Below are 13657 nucleotides of genomic sequence, written 5' to 3' on the forward strand. Positions count from 1 at the left end.
ATCAGCAGAACGGCCCAGTTCCGAAAATCAGATCAGCTCTTCGTGGCCTATGGCCGTTTTCAAAAAGGACGACCAGTCACCAAACCTACAGTAGCCCGCTGGGTGGCCTCGGCGATTGCTTTCTGCCATCAGAAAGCGGGAAAGCCTTTACAGTCTGCAGTGAGAGCCCACTCTACCAGGTCTGTGGCCTCTTCGACTGCACTCTTTGCCGGAGTTCCATTGCATCAGATTTGCAGAGCTGCCACGTGGTCCAGCAGGCACACGTTCACGAAGCACTACAATCTGGGTGCCATGGCCGAAGGGGATACCGCAGTGGGACAAGCTGTGCTCCGGAATCTTTTTCAATAAGGTGAGCCTCTGTTCTACCCTCCTCCTATGGTTTCCAGTCTTGTGCATGTCTTCTCTATGTATACATACAGTTTTATAACTTCCGTGACATGGATTTAATCCTGTTGATTTCACCTTTTGTGTATACATTGCATCCTGGAAACTTTGTGTACGGATACGGACTGCTTACTATTCTATATTCAAGCATGTGAATCTATGAAAGACACCCCAATACTGGAGAAGAACAATTGTTACTTACCTGTAAACAGGTGGTTCTCCAGTATTGGTGTCTTTCATAGATTCACATGCGACCCTCCCATCCTCCCCTCAGAGGCTCGCTTCTCCTCATAGACTCTGTGGTCACTCCTGTGCTACGAAAATCTGAGGGCTTGAGCTCTGAGGAGAAGGTTCTAGAGGGCTGCTGGCGCCTGATTGGCTGCAGTTTGGACTAACATAATGACAAGGATAGGCTGCATTGGAACTTCTTTTCCCCATGCATTCCTATGTGGAAACTCTTGGTTAGGTACCAGATGGTTATTGTATGCATTTTTTGGGTTTTTCCTTATTATGTATATATATATTTATTGTATATTATTATATATTTAGCATTTATTGCTATTTTATTTACCGTGGGACTCCCACTCCGACGACGGGGAATATTCAAGCATGTGAATCTATGAAAGACACCAATACTGGAGAACCACCTGTTTACAGGTAAGTAACAATTGTTCATCTTCCTTGACATGGAGAAAGCGTTCGGTGGAATGGACGTTTCTGTTACAAGTTCTGAGACGGATGGGAATTGGGGAGCCCTTTCTACAAATGGTTGGCGCCCTTTACCAAGGGCCCTCGGCTAGAGTTAGAGTCGGCAACGCGATCTCACAACCTCTCTATATAGGCAGAGGCACCCGCCAGGGATGTCCTATATCCCCATTGCTATATGCATTGGCGGCAGAGCCATTAGCCTGCGTCCTGAGAGAATACCATGACCGCAAGGGCATACGGTTTCCAACCTACAAAATAGTGGTGTCCATGTACGCTGATGACACGCTACTATACGTGCATGACCCCGCGACAAACCTCCCCCCGCCACTGAGAGAGGTTGTTCACTTTGGTGCACTCTCTGGCCTCAAAGTAAATTGGCCAAAATCAATTGTCTTCCCTCTCACGCCTGGGACTAAGCAGATGGAGACGGAATACCCCCTCCAGTGGTCCGAAGACCCGATTAGATATCTTGGTGTACAACTTCACACGGACCCGGACCTGCTCATTAGTCAAAACTATGGACGAGCGATTAGTAAGCTGGAGGATGATATAGCAATTTGGTGTAAATTGCCTCTCACTCTGATGGGCCGAATAGCCATCATGAAGATGGTGGTCCTGCCGCGATTTCTGTTCCTCTTCAATGCTCTCCCAATAGTGCTATCTAAGGCTTTTTTCCAGAGGCTGACGAGTCTCATGATCAGCCTGGCTTGGGCGGGGAAGCAGCCCAGGGTTAAGTGGTCGACACTCACACTGCCTTACGGCATGGGGGGTCTGGCAGCCCCGGGCCTAGGACTCTATTATAGAACTGCTCAGGCGTCGCACCTACATACTTGTCTTAACGGTGACAAGATGATCCCGCAGGTTCGCATGGAGCGTCTCTTTGCACACCCGCAGCCGCTCCTGGCCACGATCTGTATGCCCCTGAACCGCAGAACTGGAGTTTTAGACTACATAACTGCCACTAACCATGCATGGCACTCGCGTATACAACGGCAGGGGGGTGCGCTACTGTACTCACCAGATATGCCATTGGATTGGATGCTCTGGCTCTCCCCTATAGGTGAGAAGGGCGCCACGAGAGAGTTGGCAAAACTAGGCCTTCACTGAGCTGGCGACCTCTTTCAGGACGGGATGGCCAAAACCTGGGACCAGGTGAAGGGCGACTGCAGAGGAATATCTATACTGCAGCGCTTCCAGTTCCACAGGACTCGGAGTGCACTCTCTGAGCTACTGCGTCCGGACATGGCGGAGCCCCTAGACGTTCCTGAATTGTCTTATGTAATCAAGGCCAAGGAGCCCAGGAAGCTCCTCACAAATCTGTATAGAATTGCCAGGTCGCATGGAGAGCACCAGCTTATGAACGCAAGACTGGCATGGCAGAGAGACTAGGAAACCACGTTCGATGACTCGGTATGGCGGTACTGCTGCGAAAGCACGAAGCGGATATCGCTTAATGGCTAATCCATTTTAAATTCCTGCAAAGGGTGTACTATACCCCAGAGAGACTTTTTAGATACGGCCTGCGACAAACAGCAGAATGAGAGCGTTGTCATGCCGCTAATGCAGACTTCATGCACTTGGCATGGAATTGCCCGGGTATCCTGGAGAGACGTCTTTTCGGAAATGAGCAACATCCTGGAGGTGGACATGGCACCAGAACCGGGCTTGGCGCTCATTGGCAACTCCAAGCGGCTACCAGTTGTGATTCTGGATGCTGGATGAGAGGACCGGTCCCAACCAGAGATAGATGGGCGCGAGATATGTTGTACTGCAGTACCCAAGCGGAGACCTATAGTGAATTACTGCCCCCCAAGAGCCGCCCTAAAAACCTTTGGGCACTTTACCACACTTACATCAGTGGGAGGTAGCGAGAGGAATCGGTCAGCCCGGAGACGGGGACACAAAGTCAGCTAGCAGACAATGACCCAGAACCGTAGGGGAGGGATAGGCCACTGTAGACAGGACAGACATCCTAGAGGGGATAGCCTAGATAGAACGCAGACACAACGGGGGAACGCGTTGAGCGCAGGTGTGGCTGTGATACAGACCTGAATGTCATTATTGAAATTACACCTTTCTTATACACGGTGAGCGCACTGAGGGAAAGTGTGGGGGAGAGACAGGGCTAAGGAATGAGTTGGGAGTTAGTTTTAGGTTAGTTATTGTACGTACATACTTGTTATAAATCAATTCAGCAGAGTTGAGGGAAGGGAACGTAGGACAGTACGCTGGGAGAAAACAATGAAAAACTGTTTGACAACTGGACCCTATGGTTTTATTTAGCAGGGACTACTGTGCAGTGGGCTGCTTCTTCGAGGACTAAAACGCCGGACCCCGGGTTGTCGGCTAATGGGCTGGGTACGCATGTGTCCATTGTAGAAGTTGAAATGATTAGTTCGGGGCCCGCCCTTGAGGTTGTAGGCTCGAAGCTGTGTAACTGAAGTACGTGACAATAAATATATAAAAAAATAAATTAAAACAAAAAGATCAACAAGATTATCAGGAGATTTAGGGATGGAGTGAAAGAAAGAATCAATTTGTGCAGAAGAGGGATTGGATTCTGGGGTGTAAAGGGTAGAATAATATTGAACGAAACAATCAAGGATTTTAGCATCAGAGGACTGCAGCGTACCATAGGAGTCGGTAATGGATACAATTTTAGCTTTTTGTTGTTTAATTTTAAGATAATTTGCAAGTGACTTACCTGCCTTATTACACCCACCGTACATTTTAGCATTACATTTAAGAAGGTTATTGGAAGCGGAATCCCAAGAGTGTTTATTAAATTGCATCTTGGCTTCAAAAAGAGAAGACAATGTATTAGGAGAATTGGTAGTGAAATAGAGATGTTCCAGATGTTTGATTTGTTTAAGAATTTGGGTAGAATGAGCAATGGCTTTTTTCTTTTTACGGGATACATAATTGATAATACAACCTCTAGCGGCAGCTTTAAAGGCGTCCCAAATAAAGTGCAACTCAGAGGTGGAGTGAAGTTTAGTGTGAAAAAAGTCTTCCATGAACAACGAAAAGTGCTCAACAAACTGAGAATCTAGAAGGAGAGAATTATTGAAGGGCCTGCATGTAGTAGTGGGAGTAGGAGAGGGGTAATCCACGTCTAAAATAACAGGGGCGTGATCGGAAATGAGAATGGAACCTATTTCTGAATTGGTCATAAACTGAAAGGCATGTTGGGTGAGAAAAATGTAGTCAATACGGGAATTCGAGGCATGAACTGGAGAAAAAAAAGAAAACTCAAAAGAGTCAGGGTGGGATAGTCTCCAAGAGTCAATAAGGCCTCTGGAAGAAATTGCTCTATGAAAGGATTTTTGCATCTTGTTGGGAACATACTTGGTTTGCGATTTCCCGTCCAAAAAGGGATTCATCAGCTGATTGCAATCACCTCCCACAATTAAATTTTCTGTGGCATGGGAGGAGAGGAGCGTTGAAAAATCATTCCAAAAGGTGGGGCCGATACCATTAGGGCCATAAACATTGCAAAAAGGAAACTTAACATTGTTAACAGTACAATCCAAAAACAGCCATCAACCTTCAGTATTATGTAACTCATTCAGTAACTGAACATTCAATGATTTATGAAATAAAATAATAACACCATTTTTGTGAGTAACAGCTGGAGAGCAGAAAGCTGCTCCAACCCATTGTTTACGCAATGCAGACAAATCCTGTAGAGATAAATGTGTTTCTTGCAATAAAGCAACTTGACATTTCAGTCTTGCTAAATGAGAAAAAACACGTTGTTTTTTAATAGGATTTCGAAGTCCTTTGATGTTCCAGGAAATGATTCTACGACCAGTCATTTAAATAGAGAAGAAGAGAATAGGCAAAGGAGTAGAAAAGCATCAAAGAAATATAGAGAAGGAGCAAGAAAGCAGGAAAGAAGGATAGAAGAGAGTAGGGGACCGAAAGAAGTGTGGATAGAAAAAACATCAGTCCATATATGCACCATAAAGACAAAAGGTAAATAAATAGGGAAAGAGTTACCAAAAAGAAAGAGAAGGAAGTAATAAAGAGGGTAAGAAGAGAAACTAGGAATAGAGATAAGAAAGAGAAGAGAAAATAGAAAAAGAAGGGGAGATACATAGAAGGAAAAAAAGAAGAGGGAAAAAGTCCCCCAAAAAATGAAAGCAAAAAAAAGATGACAAAAAGCCAAATGGCTTCAGTCATGAAAGACATGCAAGTGAAAAACAATGGAGTGAGAGGCGGGCGGCGAAGACTAGACTACCGCACGAGCAGGAGACAGCACTAAAGTTACAATAGTCATGATGAGAGAAAAAAACAAAAGTAGTCTAAAAGAAGAGAACCAATGACCATTTGCAACCACAGAAGAACAGATGAAGGAGACTTACTAATAATTAGGAAGGAATGTCAGCGGGCTGGGTTGAACAATACAAACATCAGGGTAGCACGAAGAAGGGAAATATGCATTACAATTGCACAAAGGGAACCTATGACAAGAAGAGATAGTAAAAAGACATTACTACATAAGATTTAAAAAAAGGCAACAATTAACAATACCAAGCAACAGATAAAAATACAGAAAAATTAAGGTTTGCCGAGTTCCATGAGTTCATCTTTATGGGTGTGGATGAATTTCCGAAGGTCAGCCGGGTCATCGAAGCTGAAAGTGCGTTCCTTATAGGTCACTTTGAAGAAACACAGGTGTATGAGACCGTATCGGGCATTCATCGAGCGAAGCATAGGTCTCAAATCCAGGAATTCTTTCAGTCGAGCAACAGTTGCTTTGGAAACATCCTGAGTGAAAAAAACCTTAAGTCCAGACCATAATAACTGCTTGTGTTGTTTAGCATTCTGAAGAATCATCATGAGGTCTAAATATAGGAGGAAATATGCAATGATCCCTCTGGGCTTTGAAGTAGTAGACAAATTCTTCGGACCTAGACGGTGAGCTCTTTGAATGTTAACATCTAAGTGTTTAGGGATACCAGTAATAGGAAGGACTTGAGTCTTCAAAAATTGGATGATGTCTGATCCTTCAGAATCTTCCGGAACACCATAAATTCGGAGATTATTACGTCGATTACGATTTTCCAAATCTTCCGAAGTTTTCTTGAGTTGTTCCACCTCCTTGGTTAAACTTGTAACCTTGGCAACAACATCCTGAGCATCACTGATCTTTTGCTCCACATCCGTCAGCCTCATATCTAGACTAGACCATTTGTCGTCTAACCTCTGAAGAGTCATGGCTGTATCTGACATAAAAGGGGGAATAAGGCATAATTCTTACATTATGTCTTCCAGTGTGACAGGGAGCGGAGATTTAGATGGGGATGGAGGGTCTTTTTTAAGCTGCTTACTAGTTGCAGGGTCTTTACGTATGCTAGAAGCATTACCATGCGCTTTAGTGGTGTAAGAGGACTCCATATTGAGTAAAGAAGCTCAGAGTAATGGCAAGAAATAAACAATAGGAGTTCAATATTATCAACAACAGTTAGAGTTGACAAAGATGAAAATATTGCCAAGAAATCAGCAATTACAGCATTGGATAGGTGAAAGCAGCTGCTATTGAATTGAGGATCCCAGAGATGAGGGAATATAAAAATGATGCCCAAACGTGAGAAAAAGATAAAAGGAAAAAAAAGTGTTTCCTCACCCAGATAAATGAGAGAATGAGAAGGAAAGCATGACTTGATTGTGTGAATAGAAGCTCGTAGACAAAAGGCAGCGCACTGCAAAACACAGCCACAGAACATTGAAGAAACTAGAGGATGATTGACGTATTCTCCGCTTTCTCCTCACCTCAGCTACGTGCTCATGACTGGCCTTAATTTTTTTTTGCGCTTCGCTGATTTCACTTAGGTTTCTGCCATGAATAGTCTCCTCACTGAATAAAATATACTGGGTAATAGGCAGAAACGCATGAATTCCCCTCGGGTATTGTCAGCATGTGGCAGCAGAGTGTTGAATTTCAGAAGTGGACTGACATTAATTAAAACCTCTTTAACTTCCTCACATTACTTCAGTCCTTTATAGTTCCAGTTTAACAGGAAGCATTCAGAAAGGAAAAAACCGTGCTGAAAATAGTTTCCATCTGAAAAGCCAGCCGCAGTAATTTTATAGTCTCCTCAAGGGCTCCAGTCACCCAAAATAAAGCAAATATAACTTCTTATTTTTGTGAATGATTGGAGTTTGTATAAGGGTTAATGCTACATGACAGGAAGATAAAAGTTTTAAATAGCACACTCACGTTACCTCAGTAGCACTGCAGAGAAGTTGAAGCCCTCATATACAATGTTTCTTTTAATTCCTAAACTCCACAATTTCTACTGAGGGAAATACTGAAGATGTGTAAATCACCACATTAGCACAGAGTTCAGGAGGCAGCAGGCAGCCTTTTGTTACAGCGTATGAAGCGCTGAATGTTTAAGCCATAAATCAGCTGGAACTACTCTCCAGTCAAATAGAAGTAGTTGTCTCACCTCCAGCCTTTCCGGTCTTCAGCGCTGCTCACACAGTCTGTGAGGTGATTTTGCCTTCCGGTATGAAGGGAGTTAATTGCGGAAGCTGAAGCGCGCAGAAGGGGCTGACATTCTGAATAAAATTAACACTACCTTTTCCCTAGACCTTCCGTTGTCAGCAGAGCAGTTCAGACGCTGCTCCAATATCGCAGAAGAGCCACTGTCATTGTCTGGAGCTCCCCCACAGCACGGAGTTCCGGATCTAAGCGGCCATCTTCTCGCGTGGCCAGCCCACGCCCCCAGCTCATTTTAAAAAGAATATTTAAATAAACAACAATGCTATATTCAATAAGATTTTTTTTAAAGTCACATAGATGTACATTAAGTATTTTTACATGACATACATTTTTGGTGGCAGAAATAAAGTACATTTATACTTTTTCCCCAATCTTTCATTTATAAATGTTTTTTACATTTGCACTGATATAATTATATCTACCACATACTTCTTTAAAATGGTGCTCACCCATTGGTAGATACATAAATCATTTTTACAAGAATCTGTAACATTAACATAAAAATTACAACCATATGCTTGTATAACGGATAATATGATAACCATTTTAATTGTTATAACCATTTTTTATCTAGAAATACAAATAAAGTATTACTTTTTTACATGATGCAGCTCTGTTAGATTATAGGACAGATATTAATAGGTTGACGATTACAATATCTAAATAAAATCATCTTTTGTAAATAAAACTTTGTGTAAGAACAAATACATTTTAATTAAAACAACTTGGCAAAATGGTTTAATGGGAATTTCACTTTTAATTCAAAATGACTTGTTCAATTGATATCTTTTTAATACATTTTGGGAGAGACTTATTTTCAAACCTGCTTCTTTAATGTATAAAATTGTGTACTCTTGTAAATAAAACATTTACATTTTTTAAAGGAAGAGCGTTACTTTCATATGTTAATTGTGTATTTTTTGGCCCTTATGTTTTGTTTATGGAAAAATGAAACGTTTGATCTAAAATTATTTATTGAGAAAATGAAAAAAAGGGTATGCTTAAATTTATCTACTACGGCTTCAAGTCCTATCTCGTTTTTTTATTTTACATACGCCTGCGCAGTTTTATTACTGGCGAGATTAATTCTACGGCCTTTTAAAGATTATCGCAGTAAATTTACAAAGATGATAAAAAACGTTTGTATGTGCTAATTTTATTTTCCATATCCAATTTATGTTGCCTATAATAAGGAAATTGTACAGAAAAAAAGGTGTTTAATTGTTTCTAACCATTTAACTAACTTTGATTGGCTGTTTATAATTATAGCGCTCAAGGAACTGGGAATGTATGAAGAGTTGTGCATTATTATGAAACAGCTTGTCAAACCTACCAATTTATGGCTATGGTATGAAGCGCTTTGGTTATATATTTTTGAAAAGAGAATGGAAAGTGGATATGCACATCTTGTCTGAGGGATTTAAAAATCTAAAAAACAAATAAAGCTTCTACTTACTTTTTTCCCCTGAGGGAACAATTTTAGATAATGAATCTTTTGAAAAATCTCAAAAGTATGGTAAAACATTAAATATGAAAATAAACAGTAGCTATAGGCCCGAATGTTCTTTGATACCACGTGTAAGAGGAATAAATGAAATTTATGGAGAACTTAAAAATGAAATAGAGGCTGTCATCGATGTAACAGTTTGTATCACACCATATAAAAGATATTTAGCTGATTACTATAATAAGGATATTCTCTTTAGTAATAAAAAGAAACCTCGATTTTATTTAATTTTTGATGCGTATAATAAGGAAATGAATTCAACTTGGTTGTATACAATTTTTTACATAAAGGACAAAATTCTATCTAACATGGTTTATAATGCTGATGAAATGGAGAATATAATTCAGAAAAGGGGGTGGTGATGGACAGAGTATCTGAATTAAGCAGAACACTCCTATCCAGTCAACAGATCAGGGCTGGATCCATCACCGTTTTTTAGCTCACTGCACCATCCCAGTTCAGAACCTGGCTACATGCAAATTAGTCTGTCCCTGGCCCAATGCATCATGGGAACAGGGCAGACCAAACTACCAATCCAATTCTTTTACTGGAAAGGAAACAAGCTTCCGGGGACCGGTTTCTGGCATTACAGCAGTCTTCGGTCCGGCTTGAATCCTGATGGTGCAGTGAGCAAGGGACTCACATCCGAGCATACCCTTCCACACTTGTGGTGGCCAAAACGATTCAGAAAAGGGGGTGGTGATGGACAGAGTATCTGAATTAAGCAGAACACTCCTACCCAGTCAACAGATCAGGACTTGATCCATCACCGTTTTTTAGCTCACTGCACCATCCCAGTTCAGAACCTGGCTACATGCAAATTAGTCTGTCCCTGGCCCAATGCATCATGGGAACAGGGCAGACCAAACTACCAAGCCAATTCTTTTACTGGAAAGGAAACAAGCTTCCGGGGACCGGTTTCTGGCATTACAGCCGTCTTCGGCCCGGCTTGCTTGAATCCTGATGGTGCGGTGAGCAAGGGACTCACATCTGAGCATACCCTTCCACACTGGTGGGGCCAAAACGATTCAGAAAATGGAGAAGATAAGCTGCTTATCTGACTTTGTTAATTGTTTTACAAAATTTTACAAGAAGAAATTTCATGCGTTTGAAAAAGAGATATGGACAGAAACGTTTTATTATAATGATCAAATTTTTATTTTTATTTCATCCATTAATCTTTGTTTTTTATAGGATTTTTATAAAATAAAGGTTACATTTGATACCGGTCGTTTTTAACTTTTGAAACAAAAAAATGTTTTTTTTTACACTTTAATTTATCATTTTATCGAATAAATATATGTAGGACATTTTTTGCTCATAATTGTAGATTTTTAAACATTTGATTAATATTTTCAGTTTGAGTAACACTTGATTGTATGTTTGTTTATCTGTTCTAATTCTATTTATTTTAAAACCCTGTGTTATACTTCAAATTCATATTCATTGAAATATAATATTTTATTGTTTTGTAATAATACATTTTTGATAAATAGTACTCTGTTAAATGATATTTTACATAAAAGCCGTTTTGTTCAATAACTTTATTAAAAGCAAAATATTAAAATGAATATAATGACTTTAGATCATAAATAATCTTAAAAAAATACACACATGTGTAAATACGTTTTTTTTAAAAAAATTTGCGATCTTTTAAGAACCTTACCAAAAAACGATATGGAGTTACATTTAAGATATTTTTTTACACTCAATTACTTTCCATTCGTGCACCCAACAATATTTGTAAAATGTGTTTTCAAATTTTTTTTTATATGAAGCAGGCTTTATGCTTTATTTAAGTAACACATCATTTTTATCATTCCTTCTTCCAAAATCAACCCTACCCTCTCAAACTTGCCTCCTGTCGTGCACTAGCACCTATCATAGCATCCCTGAACTAATAGCTGACAAAGTCTATGATAAACTTGCCAGATTTTACTTTCTAGGGATCTAAGGAATATTTATTTATTTATTATTTTTGTTGTCCTCCTATGCCACCAAGGTTTTACGTGTACAATCGATAGATTTACAAGCCACATGCTGCCTCAGTATATTCCAACTGGTAGGGACAAACATGGAAAGCAGACCTCATCCCTCAGCACTATTGCTCGATACACCCACGATCGCCAGACCAAGCCCATACGGAGGATTCAGGAGTTCAGCCAGAGTGCCAAAAGAAGTACCAGAACACAGCTTTACCCAGGAGTGGGATAGATGGCTTAATCATTGGACCTGGGGGAAAAAAACATCTTCTCAATGATCCCATTTCAGGAGATAGCAGAAAAATCTTATATCTGGATTCCCAACTCTAGTCAAGTCCAACTTGTAGACCTGCAAGGCGGAAGCACACCAGTCATTGATAGAAGGGGATGAAGAGTCCTTCCACTTCCTGCATATCTCCCTCCTGGCAAGCAAAATGGCATAAAAGACCAAATTCTTCGCCAAAGCAGGAACCCCTTCTAAGATTACAAAAATCACCAAAGGGAGATTTAACACAATATTGGAGCCTATAGATGCTGAGAGAAGCTTACTTATGTCCTCCCAAAAGAGGAACAGGCGAGGACACTCATAGAATATGTGGATGTCCGAGGCGGCCAACAGCCCGCATTTAGTACACGCCACCATAGACCCCTGGGTGAATTTGGAGAGTCGAAGGGGAGAGTAGTAAGCTCTGAATAGTAAAAATGTGGTTCCTGCTCAACCACGCAGGTTTCACAATATCCCACATCATTCTACATGACGTATCCCAAAGGTCCTGCAGATTAGAATTGCTCATGTGTGACAACCAAAGCTCATCTGGTAACAAGAATACTCCATCCATCTCCTCCAAAATCAAGTTATACCAAGATGAGATCTCCTTCTTAGTAGGGGGTTTATCAATTAAGAGAGCTATAAGAGAGCTATAACCACCTATGGGGAATTTACTTCCAATAAAGGGCTGTGCAGTGTAAGAGCGGAACCAGCTAGATATTTGCAAGTATTTTAGCCTAGCCAGATTTGGGCCAATTTTATTACTTAAACACTCCCAAGATAGCAGCTCCCCCTCGACAAATAGTTCTCCCCAAACCATCACCCCTGCTTCTCTAATAGGTACTGCAAGCAAATCTCCCAACCAGGGCGGACTGTCGGGCAAATCCCATAAAGGTGTCCTGCTACTATAGTACCCAATTTTAATAGATTTAGATAGTTGAGCCCAAATTCTTACCATTCCTAGCAAGATCTTCAATTTGATTTTTTTAAAGAACTTGGGGGCATATTATCAAGCCTGTGCGCTAAAATTATCGCCGCTTTATCGGCCGAAAACGGCCGATAAAGCGGCGATAATGGGCTTGATAATATGCTCTGTGGAATTCTAATCGAAGCCCATGTTAGATGTCTTCACATCTAACATGTGCTTCGATTGGAATTCCATAGAGCATATTATTAAGCCCATTATCGCCGCTTTATCGGCCGTTTTTCGGCCGATAAAGCGGCGATAATTTTAGCGCACAGGCTTGATAATATGCCCCTTGGGATCTCCAAATTTTAATAGGAAACCGGACTGGCTAACCCGCTCTCCTTTGAGCAAAGTAGAGTACAGTGTCCCTACCCCATACTCCAATGGTTTCTTTAATAGCATTCTGGCATGAGATAGCTGGAACGCCCAGGCATACACTTGGATGTCCGGGGCAGCCGGCCCCCCCTTTTCCCTTAGCCTCCTGAGCTTTTTCCACGAGATTCTTGGAAAATGTTTATTCCAAATAAAGGTGTTGATTTCGGCCTAAAGTTTTTTAATAGAAGAAAGATCAAAATATAAAGGGACAGTATTGAATAGAAACGAAATCTTAGGCAAAATGGACATTTTGACCAAGTTAGCCCTTCCCAAAAATGACAATGGAAGGTGTGCCCAAGACTGAAGTAGCTTACGGCAATCTTTAGCTACCTTGGCAAAATTGGTTGTGGCGATCTGGTCTATGTCCCCTACAATTTCTAGGCCCAGATACCTCGTATTGTTTCCTGGCCGAATGCCAGAGCTAAATAGGCTCTGATCCATGCTCCAGGTCATCATCTCGGTCTTTGTGGCATTGATCTCATAGCCGGACACTCTCCAAATTCCGAGGCGAGATTAAATATTACAGGCAGGGCCATATGAGCATCAGACGTAAAAATGAGGATATCATCCGCGTATAGGGCCACCTTTCTCTCCCAACCCCTATACGTGAACGCCTTGATGTTAACATTGTCCCTCAGACATTGGGCAAAAGGTTCAGCGTATAGATCGAACAGGAGTGGGGAGAGCGGGAAGCCCTGACGTGTACCCCTCGAGATGTTAAAGGGATCCGATAAACCGCCGTTGACCAGAACACATGCAGTAGGGTTCTGATATAAAAGACCAATTGCCCGGCGAAACCCTCCTCCCACATTGAACTTTGCCAAGGCCTCCGACAGGCACAACCAATTGACCCTGTCGAAGGCCTTGGTGGCATCCAGGGTAAGAACCGCCATGGGGAGGGACTCCAAAACTGCCAGGTCAATAGCCCCTATTAAATCAAAGGTAAATTCAT

The sequence above is a fragment of the Lissotriton vulgaris genome, unplaced genomic scaffold (assembly GCF_964263255.1).
Source record: "Lissotriton vulgaris unplaced genomic scaffold, aLisVul1.2 SCAFFOLD_1221, whole genome shotgun sequence".
Taxonomy (NCBI): domain Eukaryota; kingdom Metazoa; phylum Chordata; class Amphibia; order Caudata; family Salamandridae; genus Lissotriton; species Lissotriton vulgaris.